This window comes from Elephas maximus, chromosome 1 (assembly GCF_024166365.1).
Source record: "Elephas maximus indicus isolate mEleMax1 chromosome 1, mEleMax1 primary haplotype, whole genome shotgun sequence".
In the NCBI taxonomy this organism is placed as follows: Eukaryota; Metazoa; Chordata; class Mammalia; order Proboscidea; family Elephantidae; genus Elephas; species Elephas maximus.
The window spans coordinates 56,664,500-56,681,774 of record NC_064819.1 but is presented as its reverse complement, the minus strand read 5'-3'; the positions used below and the strand labels follow the sequence as shown (position 1 = coordinate 56,681,774).

General features: G+C 40.1%; 1 non-coding gene across 1 annotated transcript; it reads right to left on the bottom strand.

The window, feature by feature from the left end:
- Positions 1-296: 296 nt before the first annotated feature.
- Positions 297-402, bottom strand: LOC126057618 (U6 spliceosomal RNA). The gene has a single exon (XR_007512698.1). It is a non-coding gene; the product is annotated as a U6 spliceosomal RNA (small nuclear RNA).
- Between the last annotated feature and the right edge of the window lie 16,873 nt (positions 403-17,275).

The following is a 17,275-nucleotide window of genomic DNA, read 5'->3' as shown; positions in this document are numbered from 1 at the left end:
CAGGTATTATTCTTTCTATGTACTTCTTACATCTTAGCTCTACTCTCTCATTTCTTGTTTCACTCCTTGTGAATACATTAAGCCATAAAACTGGTACCCTTCTAGCATCTTCAACTGGTGTGGCTATGAATCTGGGATTTGTATCCCAAAACAGTATTTCAAGCAATTTCCTGATATGAAGACTCATCTTATTAAAAATCCATATTTCTGGGCTCGAAACCATCTCTAATGAATCAATTTAATCAATGTAGGGGCATGCTGGAAGTTTATATTTTTTTAATTTAATTTAATTTATTTTAAGTATGGCATACTTCACAAATTTGACTGTCATTCTTGTGCAAGGCCATGCTAATCTTCTTTGTATTGTTCCAATTTTAGTGTATGTGCTGCCAAAGGAAACACTGGGCATTTGCTTTTTTCACAAATGTCCCAAGTAATCTTTCTGGTGTTACGAATTTGGGAAACACTTCCCCCTGTGGCCAGGTAGCTTTACATAGTTTCCAGGTCCCAGGCAGCTCTTCAGAAATTGTGGATCTGAGAGAGCTGAGTGAGAGGATGTGGGTGTATCTACACCAATTCACGTCCCTTCTGAAAAAGTGAGTACACTAATGCGTATACAGTGGGTCACAGGCTAGAGAAGTCATCTGCTTACTGTGCAGCATATCATGGAGCTTTAGAATTTATATACAGGATTGCAAAGGGAAGATAAGGCTTTGCATTTCTCAAGCTGAAAGAACTGAAGAAAAAATTCAAGCCTCGAGTTACAGTATTGAAGGCTCCTATGGGCAAAATTTTGAAGGACGTAAGAAACACCAAAAGAAGATGGAAGGAAAACACAGAGTCACTGTACCAAAAAGAATTTCTCAGCATTCAGCCATTTCAAGCAGTAGTATATGATAAAGAACTGATGGTATTGAAGGAATAAGTCCAAGCTGCACTGAAAGCATTGGCAAAAAACAGGGCTCCAGGAATTGACAGAATACCAATTGAGACGTTTCAACAAATGGATGCAACGCTGAAGGTGCTCACTTGTCTATGCCAAGACATTTGGAATACAGTCACCTGGCCAACAGACTGGAAGAGATCCATGTTTGTGCTTACTCCAGAGAAAGGTGATCCATCCAACAGAATGTGGAAATTATCAAACAATATCATTAATATCACAGGCAAGTAAAACTTTGCTGAAAATAATTAAAAAATGATTGCAACAGCACATCAACGGGGATTCAGAGATTCAGAGACACTGCTGGAGATTCAAGTTAGATTCAGAAGAGAATGTGGAATGAGGGATATCATTACTGATGTCAGATGGATCTTGGCTGAAAGCAGAGAATACCAGAAAGATGTTTACCTGTGTTTTATTGACTATGCAAAGGCATTTGACTGTGTGGATCATAACAAATTACGGGTGATATTGCAAAGAACGAGAATTTCAGAACACTTAATTGTGCTCATGAGGAGCCTGTGCACAGACCAAGAGAACAGAACAAGGGAACACTGCATGGTTTAAAATCAAGAAAGGTGTGTGGCAGGATTGTATTCTTTCACCATACTTATTCAATCTATGTGCTGGGAAAATAATCCAAGAAGCTGGGCTACATGAAGAAAAATGTGACATCTGGATTGGAGGAAGACTCATTAACAGCCTGAATCATACAGATGACAAAGCCTTGCTTGCCAAAAGTGAAGAGGACTTGAAGCACTTACTGACGAAGATCAAAGACCACAATCTTCAGTATGGATTACATCTCAACATAACCAGAAAAACCAAACCCAGTGCTGTCGAGTCAATTCCAACTCATAGCGACCCTATAGGACAGAGTAGAACTGCCCCATAGAGTTTCCAAGGAGCACCTGGTGGATTCGAACTGCTGACCCTTTGCTTAGCAGCCGTAGCATTTAACCACTACGCCACCAGGGTTTTCCCTCAACATAAAGAGAACAAAAATCCTCACAACTGGACCAATAAGCAACATAGTGATAAATGGAGAAATATTGAAGTCGTCAAGGATTTATTTTACTTGGATCCACAATCAATGCCCATGAAAACAGCAGGCAAGAAATCAAATGATGTATTGCATTAGGCAAATCTGCTGCAAAAGAGCTCTTTAAAGTGTTAAAAAGTAAAGATATCACCTCGAGGATTAAGGTGTACCTGATCCAGGCCTTGATGTTTTCAATCGCCTCGTAAGCTGGACAATGAGTAAGCAAGATCGAAGAAGAATTGATGCCTTTGAATTATAGTGTTGGTGGAGAATATTGAATGTACCATGCACTTTCAGAAGAAGGAACAAATCTGTCTTGGAGGAAGTACAGCCAGGATGCTCCTAGCAGAGAGGATGGTGAGACTACTTCTCACGTACTCTGGACATGTTATCAGGAAAGACCAGTCCCTGGAGAAGAGCATCATACTTGGTAAATTACAGAATCAGGGAAAAAGAGGAAGGCCCTCAACAAGATGGACTGATACAGTGGCAGCAACAATGGGTTGAAACATAGCAAAGATTGTGAGGATGGCACAGGACCGGCCAGTGTTTCATTCTGTGGGGTCACTATACGTTCGAACCAACGTGACACCACCTAAGAACAACAACATTGCAAATTATTTTATTTTTTCCTCTTGAGATGTATATAAATCATTATCAAAGAGGACATGTGAACCGAAATAGTAATAAGAATCATTAAGGTATTTTTTGTTTTGGAAATCCAAATCAGTCCCTTTTTTGTTGTCACTCAACTTAAGATGATTTGCATTGTTCCTTCCACTTTCTGGCTTCCATCTCGGACCCCATCACTTCTCTAGAAGAAACAAGTTGGAACATGGTTGATACCAGTAGAATTGTTGTCTCGATGTTTTGCAGGATTGGGTGCCTAAAAATCGACTGTAATAATGATGATGATTTTTGGCCTGTCCTACTCACTCAGCTTTATTCAAAATAATATCTTCTTAGGGGTAGAGTCAAAGATCTTTTGTGAAGGTGTTTATCACAATTTTTCCAGATGCATAAAAGACCACAAACATTGCTTAAAGTTAGCCTTCTTGCTTCTTGTCTGATCCAAACATTAGCACAGCCAACTTTGAAGGAAAAAAGTACATACTTAATGTTTAAACAGGTCAATTAAAAAAAATGGTCAAGAGTCCCTGGGTGGTGCAAGTGGTTAAGCACTCAACTACTAGCTGTAAGGTTGGCTGTTTGAACCCACTCAGAGATGCTTCAGAAGACAGGCCTGGTGATTTGCTTCCTAAAAGTCACAGCCTTCAAAACTCTATGGAGCAGATCTATTCTGCACCTATGGGATTGCCATGAATTGGGACTGACTCAATGGAAATTGACAACAAGAAAAAAATAGGTCAAAGTAGATTTTGAGAGACATCCTGCCTCATGTGAAAACATTCTCTTGCTAAGTAAACTTAGCTTCACAGTTTACTAAAGCCCATCTCCCCGATGAGGATGCTGAACTTTGAAAAGCAAGCCCACCATCCAGCTGCCTTTGATGATGGATCATTAAGAGGGTGTCTCTTTAAAGGCCACTGACAGTGAATTGATAAGGGTCAATGACAAGAAGAAGCGCATGGAAGAGGGCCAGTCTGTTTAGCCAACACAAGCTATCCCAGGCAAATTGTGTTCACCTAAAAGAGCCAGAACAATAGACGAGTTCACCCTGTGGAACAGACCACACACACACTGTATGCTATGTGCACAAATTGAGGAAATTCCAGTCACACATTTCACCAAAAAGGGAATTTTCAATTCTGAACATTTCTAGAAATTAGCTTATGCCATTTACTCTGGCAGAAATGGCAGTTAGCCATACTGGAGAAGTTCTATTCCACCCCAACAGTGGCTTATTGTCTCTGCATAAAAACATTTGTTTAAATATTAAACAGTGAAATCTCGCTTGGTTATTAAAGCCCATAAAGAAAGAACAACACGGAAATCGGTTAATAATCTTAGACTTTGGCCAACTTAGTGGCTGGAATGCCATTTGTCTTCATGGCATGTCACCCACCCAGAGGAAGCCCTTGCATCACAATCCTAAACTACATTCTCACATGATGTTTACAGTCCTCGCCTGATACGTGCCTTTCTTCTCATAAAATGTGCACACATGGGAGAAGACCACTTTCCCTTTCCTTAAAGATTGTTCTGAAAAATTATGACAGTCTGGATTCTTAATTTCTATTTACCACACGTAGCTTTTTGATCTAGCAAAGACACACTGAATAAAAATAGTTCTTAAAAACCAAATGCAAGTCAGTTAAAATTTATCTGAACACTTGTTCTCCCTCCCACCTCAATTCCATTCTATTCTATTCAGTTCCAAAATATTCACTGGATACCCACAAGAAGCTTATTCTATGCATAACATAGAGGAAAAGAAGCAGAGGAAGGACAGTTACCAAACACACATGCCAGGTATTACCTGACCAGAGGAGTTTGCCCTCTAGTTTATGAGTCATTCTAATACTTTATTTTCTTCTGAGATGGCTGAACTGATATGACTATCTATCACTGATATAGGTAGTCCCCAATTTATGATGGGTTCACGTTCCCATGACTCCATCATAAGTTGGTTCTGACATGAGTGGAGTACCTCTTTTTCTTCTTAGTTTTCATTATTATTCTGTTTCATTATCAGTATCTTTATAAAACCAATCTTTATTTGTCTTTGGGGGTTGGAAACATTACATACAAACTTACAGATCTATTTTAATACATGCATACATTTAAAAAAAATACGCAAATTATAAAAATTTACCCCAACGATGGAGAAGAGTTGGACAACGTGGGCATTTTGTCAGTTGCAGTAATAGCTCCACTTTTGGAAGGTTCTGGATCACCTGGATTATCTCTGGGAATGGGGATAGCGTTTCTGGTCAGAAAATTAGTGAGAGTTGTCTACATTATGGTCCTTTTCTTTTTGTCTTCATATATTTTGAGCTAACACCACACTGCTTCCCAAATCTGCCTATCGACCTTAGCAAAACAGTCAGTGTTAGCATCCATGTTTTCAAGCAATTGAAGCCCCTGATTTAGTTTAGAAAAAACTTCAGCTAATTCTTACCACTGTAAAATTTTTTCACAACTTCTCTCCTTCCTCTCTTTCATTCTTTCTTTCTTTCATCAGCATTTCTTTCCTCTGCAAAATCCATTAAGTCCTGACCTACCAAGTCCACTTCTTTGTGATCTATGTGCTGTTCCACATCAGTGATACCAAGTTCTAAATTCAGCATTCTTGTCATATGGATGATTTTTCCACCGATCTTTCACATCGGGTTATACTAATCAAATGCTTGGCGTGTGTTCACATAACTCAGCAATTTTTTTCCAGATCCCTGGCATGCATTTTCCTGTAACTTCCTCCTAGGAAGATGCAATGTCCAGGTTACACTGAAGAATATTGTAATTCTTTCAGAAATTGCATAGTGTTATCATACCTCCATCTGTTGCCTATATTGTGTGAGCAAATGTAGCCCGCGTAGTGCCTTGAAAGTGGCCATTGCACTTTGTACCATAGGCTGAATCACAGCGGTCGTACTGGGAGGCAGAGACACCACTTTCACATCTTGATTTAGATCACCTGCCCGAGGAGGAGGGTGTCCAGGGGCATTATCAAGTAGCAGCAAAATCTTGAAAGGAATGCTCTTTTTCAGGCAGTAGGCTTGCGCTTTGGGGATGAAACCAGTCTTCGAAGAACACAATCATCACCCAGGCCTTGGAGTTACTTCTGTAGTAGGCTGGCAGCCTATATTTGTCAATGTTTTTGAATGCTCGGAGGTTTTCAGAACAGTAAACAAGAAAATGTTTTAATTTAAATCCAGCAGCATTTCCTCCAAGCAGCAGAATGATTCTGCCTTTCAAGGCCTTGAAGCCATTCATTGACCTCACCTCTTTGTGGGTATGGGTCCTTCTGGGATCCTTTTCCAAAACAAGCCTGTCTCATCCACTTTGAAATCTGCTCTGGTAGATATTCTTCATCTTGTATTACCTTATCCAGCTCTTCATTAAATTTTTTGGCAGCTTTAACATCGGCACTTCCTGATTCTCCGGTTACACGCAGGTTATGTAAGCTAAATCTGTGTTTGAAGCGATGAAACCAGCCCTTGGTGGCATTAAAGTACTAGGCTTAGACTTCTCCTTGCTGTTCCTTTGGGTTTTCAAAAAGGCTGCACGCTTTTGATTGAATTGTGAGTAAACTCCTAGGATTCCTCTTCTGGATTTGGTCTTCTATCCAAACCATCAAGAGCTTTTCCATTTCGTGCATTGGCCCTTGCCTCTTCTTTGTTAAATTTGACAATTTTATCCCAATTGCTCCTTTAAAGGCCTCTAAAATCCTTTTCTAATTCTTAATGATTGAAGATCATCTTTATATCTCTGCTTAGAGCCTTCCTCACCTTCTTTTTTGGATCAGAACTTATAGTGGTATGACTTCTTTTGCTGGACATATTATTGTGAAACTTGAACAACTAGGCTTCAAATAAGCAACTGATACTTCTGCTGGTACAAAACGCTCAATAAGATCACACTATTGGCCTAGTGTACAATGCAGTCTGCGTCAGTATCATTCGATGAAGCTGGAGTCATGATGGCTGTTGGGTGAGTGCACAGTTCAGTTGAACACTGCCCACCTTTCTATCTGTTATGCCTTCTGACAATGATAGGGACACCAATTTCCTTGTAGGCCCAGCCATAGCCTGCTATACGAAGGTGTTTTGAAGAGTAAAGCATAACATTGAACATTTTAGAGTGAACATCTGAGAATGATAACATCAGCAAATTACATGCTGCCACATTGTATGTAGCACATATTACTAATGATAAGATGTACCAAAAAAAAAAAATCATAAGTATAGTTTGTCATAACTCAACTACGTTGTAAGTTGGGGACTACCTGTATTCCCAGTGGTCTTTTACCTTTTGTCAAATGCAGAGTTAAGAAGAAAGAATCTAGATCTCAGGCTGTGGCTATAAAATCAGTGACCTACATGGACTTGTAGCTTTCTCGAAATTGGACTGTGTTCTTCATAGACTATTGAGAATGACAGTGAAATATCGCCATCATTTTTGCAATAAGGACTTCATGGCATCTATAGACACATCAGATGATGATAGCTTATGACTAACAAAGCGAGAGGGATGGCTATTTTGTTAAAGCACTTGGTAATTTCGAATTAAAATGTGATTATTTGGGTTTAGTATAATCGTATTTTCCTAATAAGCCTTTAAACCACATTTGATAGTGTTCTGTTTGCAGTGGTGTGAATTTTTTTTGAAGCCATGAGCTTAGTTGTCCCAGTTTCTTTAACAGTTGTTTACTGAGCACCTACCATGTGACGGGGAACCATTCTATGTGTGAACTGCAACAAAACGAAGGTCTCAGGAGTGTGCGGTATGCTGGAAGACAAGGGGAGAAAGTTTATCAATGAGAAGAGAGCCACCAAGTACCTCAAATGCTGTCAAAGGCCAGGTGGAATGAGGACTGAGGATAGGATATGGATTTGGCGACAAGGTCATTGGTGACCCTGTTGAGAGCAGTTTTGGTAGAGTAGTTGAGTCTGGGGTGGGGAGCATGAAGGCCTGGTTGGACACATTTAAAAGAGAATGAGAGAAGCAAGACTTAAGAAAGCTTTGGAAGAATTTCTCTTCAAGGAGGTGTTAAGAAGTGGAGCAATAGAGAGAAAGTTTCATTTTATCTTTTTAGATGAGAGAAATAAAAAAGCGTGCTTATAAGTGAATGAGAATGAATCAGTAGGGAAAGAAAAATTGATTGTTAGGAAAGAGAGAAAACATTTCCTTTTACCCATTGTATGGTTATTTGAAGATTCAGATCTAGGAGAATTCAAGAGCTAATTTATAAGCCAAGAAGGAGAGATACAGTGCATATTGTAAAAATCTCAGCAAGCACCAGACATCATATTGTACAAATAAAGGACTGTAAAACAAAATTGAAACCCAAACCATGTTTAAAAAATATGAATAAATTTGCTGATTTCAACACCAGCATGTAGCTTTTAGGGGTAGCAATTCAAGCTATACACCAAGGATTGTAGAGTATCACCACATCATGATTTTATTTATCCAGAGGGTTTGGGGGATAGAGTGTTTTGGCTAAGAGAATTGTACTGATTTCAGCTAAGGTGGGTTTGGATGATTTAAAATATACTTAATCCTAAAGTTACAAGTAGACTTGAGTCTTCTATGGTTTAGATGGTACTGTAAGAAGTTGTAAGGAGCCCCAGGATTAACGTTATGAACATTGCAAAAATGTAATATAGGATGTAGGCTGATAGAGTCATTTTATGCTAACATTTTATACTAATCCGTATAGTAAATATTTTCAGCTTGGTGGGATGTAAATTCTCTGTTGCAGCTACTCAACTGTGCCATTATTGTTTGAATATAGCTGTAAATAATACATGAATAGATGAGTGTGTACCAATAAAACTTTATTTACAAAGGTAGGCAGAACTGTGGGCTGTAGCTTGCCACCCTCTGCTCTAGTGGATGATTTATTTACAGCAATCCCTAATATTAAAAAAAATTTTTTTTTTTTTATTAGATAATGTTAAATCATGGTTAAGGCTTCAGAGCCTTGGGTACCCTTAACTGTCACTCTTTTTTGGAATCAGCCCATTTGACATAAGTAAATCCCTAAGATGGGAGGGCATTGTGCAGTGTTGTGTTCTCAGGTTTTGAAGTCAGTGGAAGTTGATTTGGGATGACCTTGTTGAAGTGGGTTAATCTCTTAAAGCCTTAGTCTCCTCAGTGTAAAATCGGGATAGTATCTACTCCACGATGTGGTTGTGAAGGGCTATGAATTATGATTTATAAACTGGTTATTTTGCTTACTTCCATGGATTCCTGGAATTTTGTCATAAATATCGAGTATGAAATTTTTCACTTAGACTTTTCCTGGCTTCCTGGCTTCTCTTTTTTGGGTGCCCCATAAGTGGGAATTTGCTATAAATTATTTAGATAAGAGACATCACTGTTAGCTTCTACCTCCCCAAAACCTTTCATTCTACTTTGATCTTCTAGGTCAAGTGAAAATTTTTAGTTTAATGTGGAAGTTACTCACAGCTAGTGAAAACTTCTCTGAAAGAGTTCTTTGATGCATTAATCTGGCAAATCATTAAAACCAAAGTCTGTATTTGGGGATCTTGCTTTGGATAAGCTACTGTGTTGAGGTGTGGCAGCTTGAGATGGAATCAGGGGACACAGGGTGCTGTTTGTCAAAGTAATACTGGCATTTGTTGGCTGTATGAATCACAACTGCCCAGCTTATTCGTGGGTCTGTTTGGATATAAAACATTAGACGAATCAACCTCTATATGTACCCTCTAGAAGGGCTGAAGAATCGAATAAGACACATCTGCCCGTGGTTCGGGTCATAGAAGTTGGTTCATACCCAGCTGTGCAGAAACTTGCCATATCTGTGCCTAACTTAATCCTACAAACTGATAGGAGCTTCAGGAAGAAATGGTCCTAACAAATGAAGGTACTGAGGCCACCTTTTGTTCCTATTTAGGGTATTTATCCCATTCAGCATTGTAAAGCAAACAGGTGATCTCCTTGAATTTGCTGGGCAATTGGAGAGTTAAAAGTAGAAGATACAGATCTGCCAAGTCATTTTTAGTCATTTACAAAATGCCTCCATAGGAGGTACTATTAATGTCCCCATGTTACAGATGAGAAAACTGCATTACAAGGAGGTTAAGAATTGTACTAGGTTAAGGAACACCAGAAAGTCTGGTGCTCAAGTTCAGCTCTTAGAGGCCATTGCAGGGGACTTTCCCTCAGGATGAGTCAGTTGCTTCATCCTGAACTTCCTTAGCATTTCCAGATTACCTTGTAATACTGATTCCTTGTGATGTACATTTTACATCTCTAGTCCCAGGATTTAGCATAATACCTTGTATTTACCCAGGGTTCCATGAACTTTTAAGGAATGCATGCAAGAATAAATATTGTCAATGGTATTAAGTAAAAGTACTCATGCAAGAAGAACTGGCTGAGACAATGTTTAAAATGAAGAGGAGTCACTGCTGTCAGAAGAACTCATTGGTAGACACCACAGTTTGTTTCCACTGTATTCAGTACTCCCCTAATCCCTCCAGTAGCATTACCCCACCAATTAAAAAAAAAAAAATCAGCAAAATGGTAAAGAAAAAATAGAGGTGCCAATAGGGACAGGGTGAAGAAATTTCCCCAAAGTTTTTGTAATGTTCCTTTCTCCTTAATTCATGCCTTATCCCAACTCACTTCCCCTTCTAAGGAAACGAGTGGAACTGCTCATTGATCTTCCCGAATGTTGTGACTTATCTAGATGGGTGGTAAGTCCACTGGGCAGAGGTCATGTCTACACTCTACAAAAATATTTACTTTCTAGGTGGGGGCCAATTCTTGTTCACAAACCTGACCCACCAGAGAAAAGAATGCAGAGCCTGTATAAACCAACCAACCTCCACTTGTGCTCAGGTTAAAGTTTCCACTCTGATGTCAGACCACAAAGAACAGAGAGCCTATAAGCTTCCTGGAAATTGGGGAGCACTAAAATGACCCCGAGTCTATGTTGTCTGGGAGACAGTTACAGTGTGTTGGACTCCACCATGGGGTGCGTGTCTACTGCTGCTGACCTCTCCAAGGGGAAGGGCAAAGTCAGGATGCCTTGGAAGGACCAATTCTGTGTGGTATGTTGACTTGGGCAAATATGTTTACACATTAAACCTCCTTTTGGGTAGTTTTCATCTTCTCCTCTTCTAAATTACAGCACAGTCACCTCTGTCCTCCAAGAAGGCTGCGTTATGGCAGGTGGGAGGGATCACAGTGATATAAGCATTGGGTGTTGGACAGACCTAAGTCTCTGTAGCTACAAGTTATGCATCAGAGGGGTGATCAGATGCCAGCGATACAATCTGGCTTATCTTTCTTTCATGCCAAACCAAGACTTGCACCTCCACCCCTTTCCTTCCATACCATAAAAGAAGACTTCAGATTTCAGAACAAAGATACCAGTCTTGGATCTGAAGTTTCACTCCCATTGCCTCTGTCCCAGTAAAACCTTATTATAATTTCAGTGTTGCCTTGGAAACCTCAGCCTAGCTTGCTGAAACATAGACTGTTAAGTGCTTATTGTTTATTCTTAAGAAACAACCAAACAAAAACTTGCTATTTACCAATTAGTAAAGAACACCTGGAAACCCTGGTGACATAGTGGTTAAGAGCTAAGGCTGCTAACCAAAAGGTCAGCAGTTGGAATCCACCAGGTGCTCCTTGGAAACCCTATGGGGGCAGTTCTACTCTGTCCTATAGGATCCCTATGAGTCGGAATCGTCTCCAAAGCAATGGGTTTGGTTTTTGGTTTTAAAGAACACCTAGAGACTTTGGGTGGTGCAAATATTTGACATGCTCACCTGCTAACCTAAAGGTTGGAAGTTTGAGCCCAACCAGTGGTGTGTCAGAAAAAAAGCCTGGTAATCTATTTCCGAAAAACCAGTCATTGAAAACCCTGTGGAACACAGTTCTACTGTGACATACATGTGTTCACCATGAGTGAGCATCGACTTGACGACTACTGGTTTTACCGGTTAAAGAACACCTAAGCTCCTTAACCATCATTTTTACTGTAAGGGAAGCATGTGTCAGTTCCTAGTTGTTTCAGATCTGATTCTCGAAAAGGACATTCCTTCATTCTTCTCTCCCTACAGGCATAAACACTCTGCATTTTAAAATCAAAACATACAATGTTATCTACTTCTGGTGTCTTATGTAACTTTCCAGGAATGCTGTGAGACTTCCGGGCTCTGCGAGGTTGAGGAAGGAGAGAAGGGGGCTAGAGATGTGAGGGAATGTGGGGGAAGAGGAAAAAATCCAGTGTTTCCATACATCACTTCACGGGCTGCCTGTGACAAGAAGTTATTGCAATTAAGATACAAGCCGGATGTGTGGGCTAAAAAATCTCAGCTGATATCACAGGCATTTATTGATAATAAAAACTTGGAGGAAGAGATCTGGAAAATTGTTGTCTTTAGTGGTTTCCTATGCAAGAAGACAAACCATATGGATTAATCAAAAAAATTACTCCTTATCTAGGAGAAAACTGTTTATTTTACTGCAAAAGGAATGCTTCTGTCCAGCTTTAAGTGTCAGTCTTCTAGGTTTGGGCTTTGCATGTACACTCCACTGTATAAGCACATTGTTTTGCTTTACAATCATTTTGGAGTTACTAAGTGACCCTACGAACACCGCCAGCAATAAGAATAAGAGGTAAACATCCAGAGGAGATCAGCATCCTTGATTACAAGGGCCACTTTTATCCAACTAAACCTCAGTTAACCTATACAGAAAATGAATAGATGTTTCCTCTAGACCTAATGAACTACAATGGATTTTCTTTAAAAGCATGCTATTTTCAAGCAAGCCGTAATCAGGGAAAGACTTCAAAAAGTTCTGGAATATTCTTTAGAAATACAGTGGCTAGTTACTGGGAATACTTAGTGAAAATAAGAACTTCTAGGAGGCTAGTTTAAAAATGAAATATAAGAATAGAATACCTCAGATAAATGCTATGCAGAGAGTAAAAAAATCTGGAGATATTGATATCATGCACAGGGAAACAAAATGACAGTGTAGCTAAATGGCATGAAACTTTCCAGAAAGTTAAAGATCTTTTACTGAGGATCTTTTTCTAAAGAGCTGTACGAAGTATCCTATGAGCCTCACCACATCTTCGCCTTCCTAAAGGAGTGCTGGCACTTTGGACAATACCATGGTTCAGATTTTTCTTGGACCAAACTTCGACATGTTGGCTATAGCATCCTCTGTAGTGTGGATAAAAAAAGTCAGGTTGCTTACCACCAACTGAATATAAATTGGATGCAGACTGTTGCTTAAGGGCACTTAACTACAAGGAAAAGACTGGCCTGTTGAGTTGTTGAATCAATATGCGTACGGACTCGTAACTATACAAATGTGGTCGTATGTCACTGAGATTTTCTCAAACACCAAACAGCCCAAATCTAGTCTGTACCATTGTACCATACCATCCACTCATGTACTCCCTAGAAATCACTCAGGTAACTTGTTGGGATTGGAACAAACCTGCTTCTTAAGAAATTACAATAAGAATGTAGTTTGCTTCTGGAAGACCTTCCAACAAAACTGAGGATCAGAGAATTCCGATGAATGGTCAGCAGCTTCAAAGATTTAAACCACTTTAGTATCAATTCTAGTTGCCAAGTGGCCAGTGTTGCACTTACCTGTGAAGCAGAAAGTTATAATGCCGTCATAGAAGATGCAATGTCTACCTGTCAGAAACGAATATTAAAGAAGTCAACACTGCTCTCCTTAAAGGGCTGCTGGTGATCGCGGTGGTCTCTGAAGACCTCTTAATAGGAAGGCTGTCAGTGGTGGAGAGAACTCAGGTACCAAGTGTTCATTGTGAATCCTGTGCTAATCTGTCCTCTAACTTTATTTTCCCGCTTTCCACCCACAGGTTCTAACAGGTAACCAGGTGTAGTATTCTGTTTGGACTCAGCAGACAAATCTATTTGACAACAGATGCATATGAAGAAAATAAAAAGATCCATTTGTGTTGTAGACCAATCAAAAGACTCAGTGCATGGGGGATGCTGGGACTTAACAAGCTCATCCACGCGATGAGCATCTGTTTCCCTGGCAACAACAGCTCTGCAAGCACGGACCCAGAACTCCCTTTGATGCTTTGTTTAAAAAAATCTTCCCATAGTGCCTTCTTGGAATGAGAAAAAGAGGAGATTTATAACATTTTCCGGATTTGGGAGAAATAATTGCCCAACTACAGGCCCTTGTCCCAAGTGTGCCTTGTCTGTTCTTTCTAATGTGTCTTTTAGAGGGTTCTTATGGAAGTTTCCAAAAGCAAGTGATCATTAAATGGGCCACCTTTCAGTGTGATTCATGCCACTAGTCACTTTATATATATATGAGTACCATATACATTTTTATGTAGATCATATTCTTTGGGAAACTGATGAAAGGAAAGACTTTGCAGCTGTCCAATTTTTTACTCATTCACTTAATACAATTTCCAGAAAAGGAGCCAATGACAATAAAACAGCACTTCTTAATTCTCCCCACTGATCCCAGTCTTATTGGGCAAGGGCCACTACTTAAAATTAGACTTTCTTCCATATGTTTTGCTTGCCTTTTTTAACCCCTAGTCTGGGGAAATTTATCGTATTTGTTTTAATGTATTTCTAAACAAAGTTCATTATAAACACAAACAAACCCAGTGCCGTCGAGTCAAATACCAATGGTTAATTATACCAATGGTCAATTTTCCATAGCATAGCAGAATCGCAAATTTGGGAGTAAGGTGGTGCAGTGATTAAGCATCTGGCTGTTCGAATCTACCAGCCACTCCTTGGAAACCCTTTGGTACTCTGTCCTATAGGGTCACTATGAGTTGGAATCAACTTGATGACAACAGGTTTTTTTTTTTTTTTAAACTTAGATACTGTCTGCTCCAATACTAACCTAACTATAGTATGAGGAAACCCTGATGGTGTAGTGGTTAAGAGCTACAGCCGCTAAGAGCTACAGCTGCTAACAAAAAAGTCGGCAGTTTGAATCTACCAGGCGCTCCTTAGAAACTCTATGGGGCAGTTCAACCCTGTCCTGTAGGGTCACTATGAGTCAGAACTGACTTGATGGCAACGGGTTATAGTATGAACTCCCCTCTACCATCCAACATCCTGAGTAGACGTTTAATTGCAGCACGCTGCTTCCAGGAGCAGGGAACCCCCTCCCATTTTTAGCAACTTTAATTTTTACAGAGGCCTTCCTTGCCCTGAAGTTCAGTCTTCTGGAGTGGAACAGAATTAGTCTGCTCTCTCTTTCAAAGCAGATTTTTAATTTAAATGCAGATAGTGTGGGCAACCCTCTTTATACATTACATGTTCCTGCGACAATAGTTTCTGATAGAGAGCGGACAGGGACAATTCTAGGGTAGTTGCTATCCATCTATGCTTGCTTTCATTTTGTAAATTTTAGCTAGTGTTAGTGGAGCAGATATCTTCCTTCAGATAATGGCAATGGGAACAAATCAAACTATTGTTTTTTCAATTTAAAGGGACAGACACTATTCCCAGCTCCTAACGATCTACATGCCATTCCTTGTGGTTGGGAGTAATAGTCCTGGCATAAGGGAAACCCTGGTGGGCAGTGGTTAAGTGCTATGACTGCTAACCAAGAGGTTGGCAGTTCAAATTCACCAGGTGCTCCTTGGAAACTCTATGCGGCAGTTCTACTCTGTCCTATAGGGCCGCTATGAGTTGGAATCGACTGAGGCAGTGGGTTTGGTCTGTTTTTTTATTTAAGAGTAACTCAGCCCTTTTAGGAATTGGACTGAATACCCTCAGAGGGCTCAGGAATTCTGAGCTGCAACTGGACATGAGAGATGTCGGTAGAGAAAATAAATACCAGTAATGGTATCGGTAAGACTAAATGTAACAGTAACAACAATTTACCCTTTCTATTCCCATCTATGGGGCAGTTCTGCTCTGTCCTATAGGATCACTATGAGTTGGAATCACTTCAACAGCAATGGGTTTGGTTTGGTTTTTGGGTATTCCCCATAGAGATAACTCAATCCCAGGTATTCCCTGTGAGGAACATCCAGGGCCTCTAGAGACGGCCAGTGGCACCGAGGCACAGTTGCCAAGCTTCTGCTACCTCAGGCCAGGCCACAGAAGAATTTTCCAAGGGGCATAAACGGCTGCGGCAAAATCAAAGTAGGGAGGATTGGAATGTATAAAACATTAATCTGCGAGGTTTTATTTGTTTATGTTGTAGAGTTTTTTTGTTTATTTTTCTTTGTTTAAGAAAAGTGGAAATCTTTCTCAGTATTATTACCTAAGGAATGTATAAGCGGAGTGGCACAAATGGTTAACAAGCTCCACTGCTGACTAAAAGTTTGGAGGTTCAAGTCCAATCCAGAAGCAGCTTGAATAAAAACCTGGTGATCTAGTTCCAAAAAATCAACCACTGAAAACGCTATGGAGCACAGTTCAGCTCTGACACACATAGGGTTGCCATGAGTTAGAATCGACGTTCTGGCAACTGGTTTATAAGTGGAGTGCCGTGTTCTCGCTTCTTTCTGACTGTAGGAGTTCAGTGATACATCTAGGACTGATTTCACCTGTCAAGAAAAGATTTGGATCTCTCAAGACAAAGACGCCACCTCCACTCCATCCCACCTAAGTCAAAAATTACCATCTCCTCCTTTGTGCTGTGTGTTTGACATCTTTTTTGGCAGAGACGATCACAATCACGCTTTGCTTCCCATGTAGCCTCTCCCATCAATTCCCCACCTCCCTCACACCCAGGCACAATTCCTAGCTTAGGAGGTTTTCCTTTCCAAGACCAGCAGATTTCTCTAGGAAGAGTGGTGCATTCCGGTGTTCTCTGAGGTCAGGAGTGAATGCAGCACCCAGCTCTAGGGCCCAAGGGCATCCTGAGAGACTCCAGCCTTTCTGGAAGGGCAGATGGTGCAGAATGCCCTTGGATGTTTAAAGAAGCTCACTTAAGTAAACGCACCACAAACAGGCACATAACGAGGATACAAAGAAGTCTTCCGTGATTTTAATGTACCACAGAAAAGTTGGCTTCAACACCAGAAAATTAAACTGTAACACACCTTGTCCTGTCCTAATATATATATAACTCATGGGTGGCTATTTGTAATTTGACATGCTTAGAAAGGAAGGGAAACCTTGGTGGCGTAGTGGTTGAGAGCTACGGCTGCTAACCAATAAGGTCGACAGTTGGAATCCACCAGGCACTCCTTGGAAACCCTATGGGTCAGTTCTACTCTGTCTTATAGGGTGGCTATGAGTCAGAATTGACTTGATGGCAGTGGTTTTTTTTTTTTTTTTTTGGTTAGAAAGGAAGAGATAATGAGCTAACATTATTATTTTTTTTTCCCCCATATGAAATAAATAGGTCAGGGGGAGAAAAAAAAGAAGGTAAGATTGATATTTACAAGACATGACACTCTTCATTGCAAATACTTGGTGTTAAAAAATGGACTTTTATTGTGTAGATAAAATTATTAACTAAAAGTTTAAGAGTATAATAGTGAGAATGCTCCCTAAAGTAGATGAGAAAAACAAAAACCTCAGACAGATATCCATGACTGGAATCAGAGTGATTCCACTCCATTTCTGTGTAGTCTGGGCCCAAAGCCAAATCCTACCAATTGTAAACTCAGAACGTCCCACCCTAAAAGACAGGTT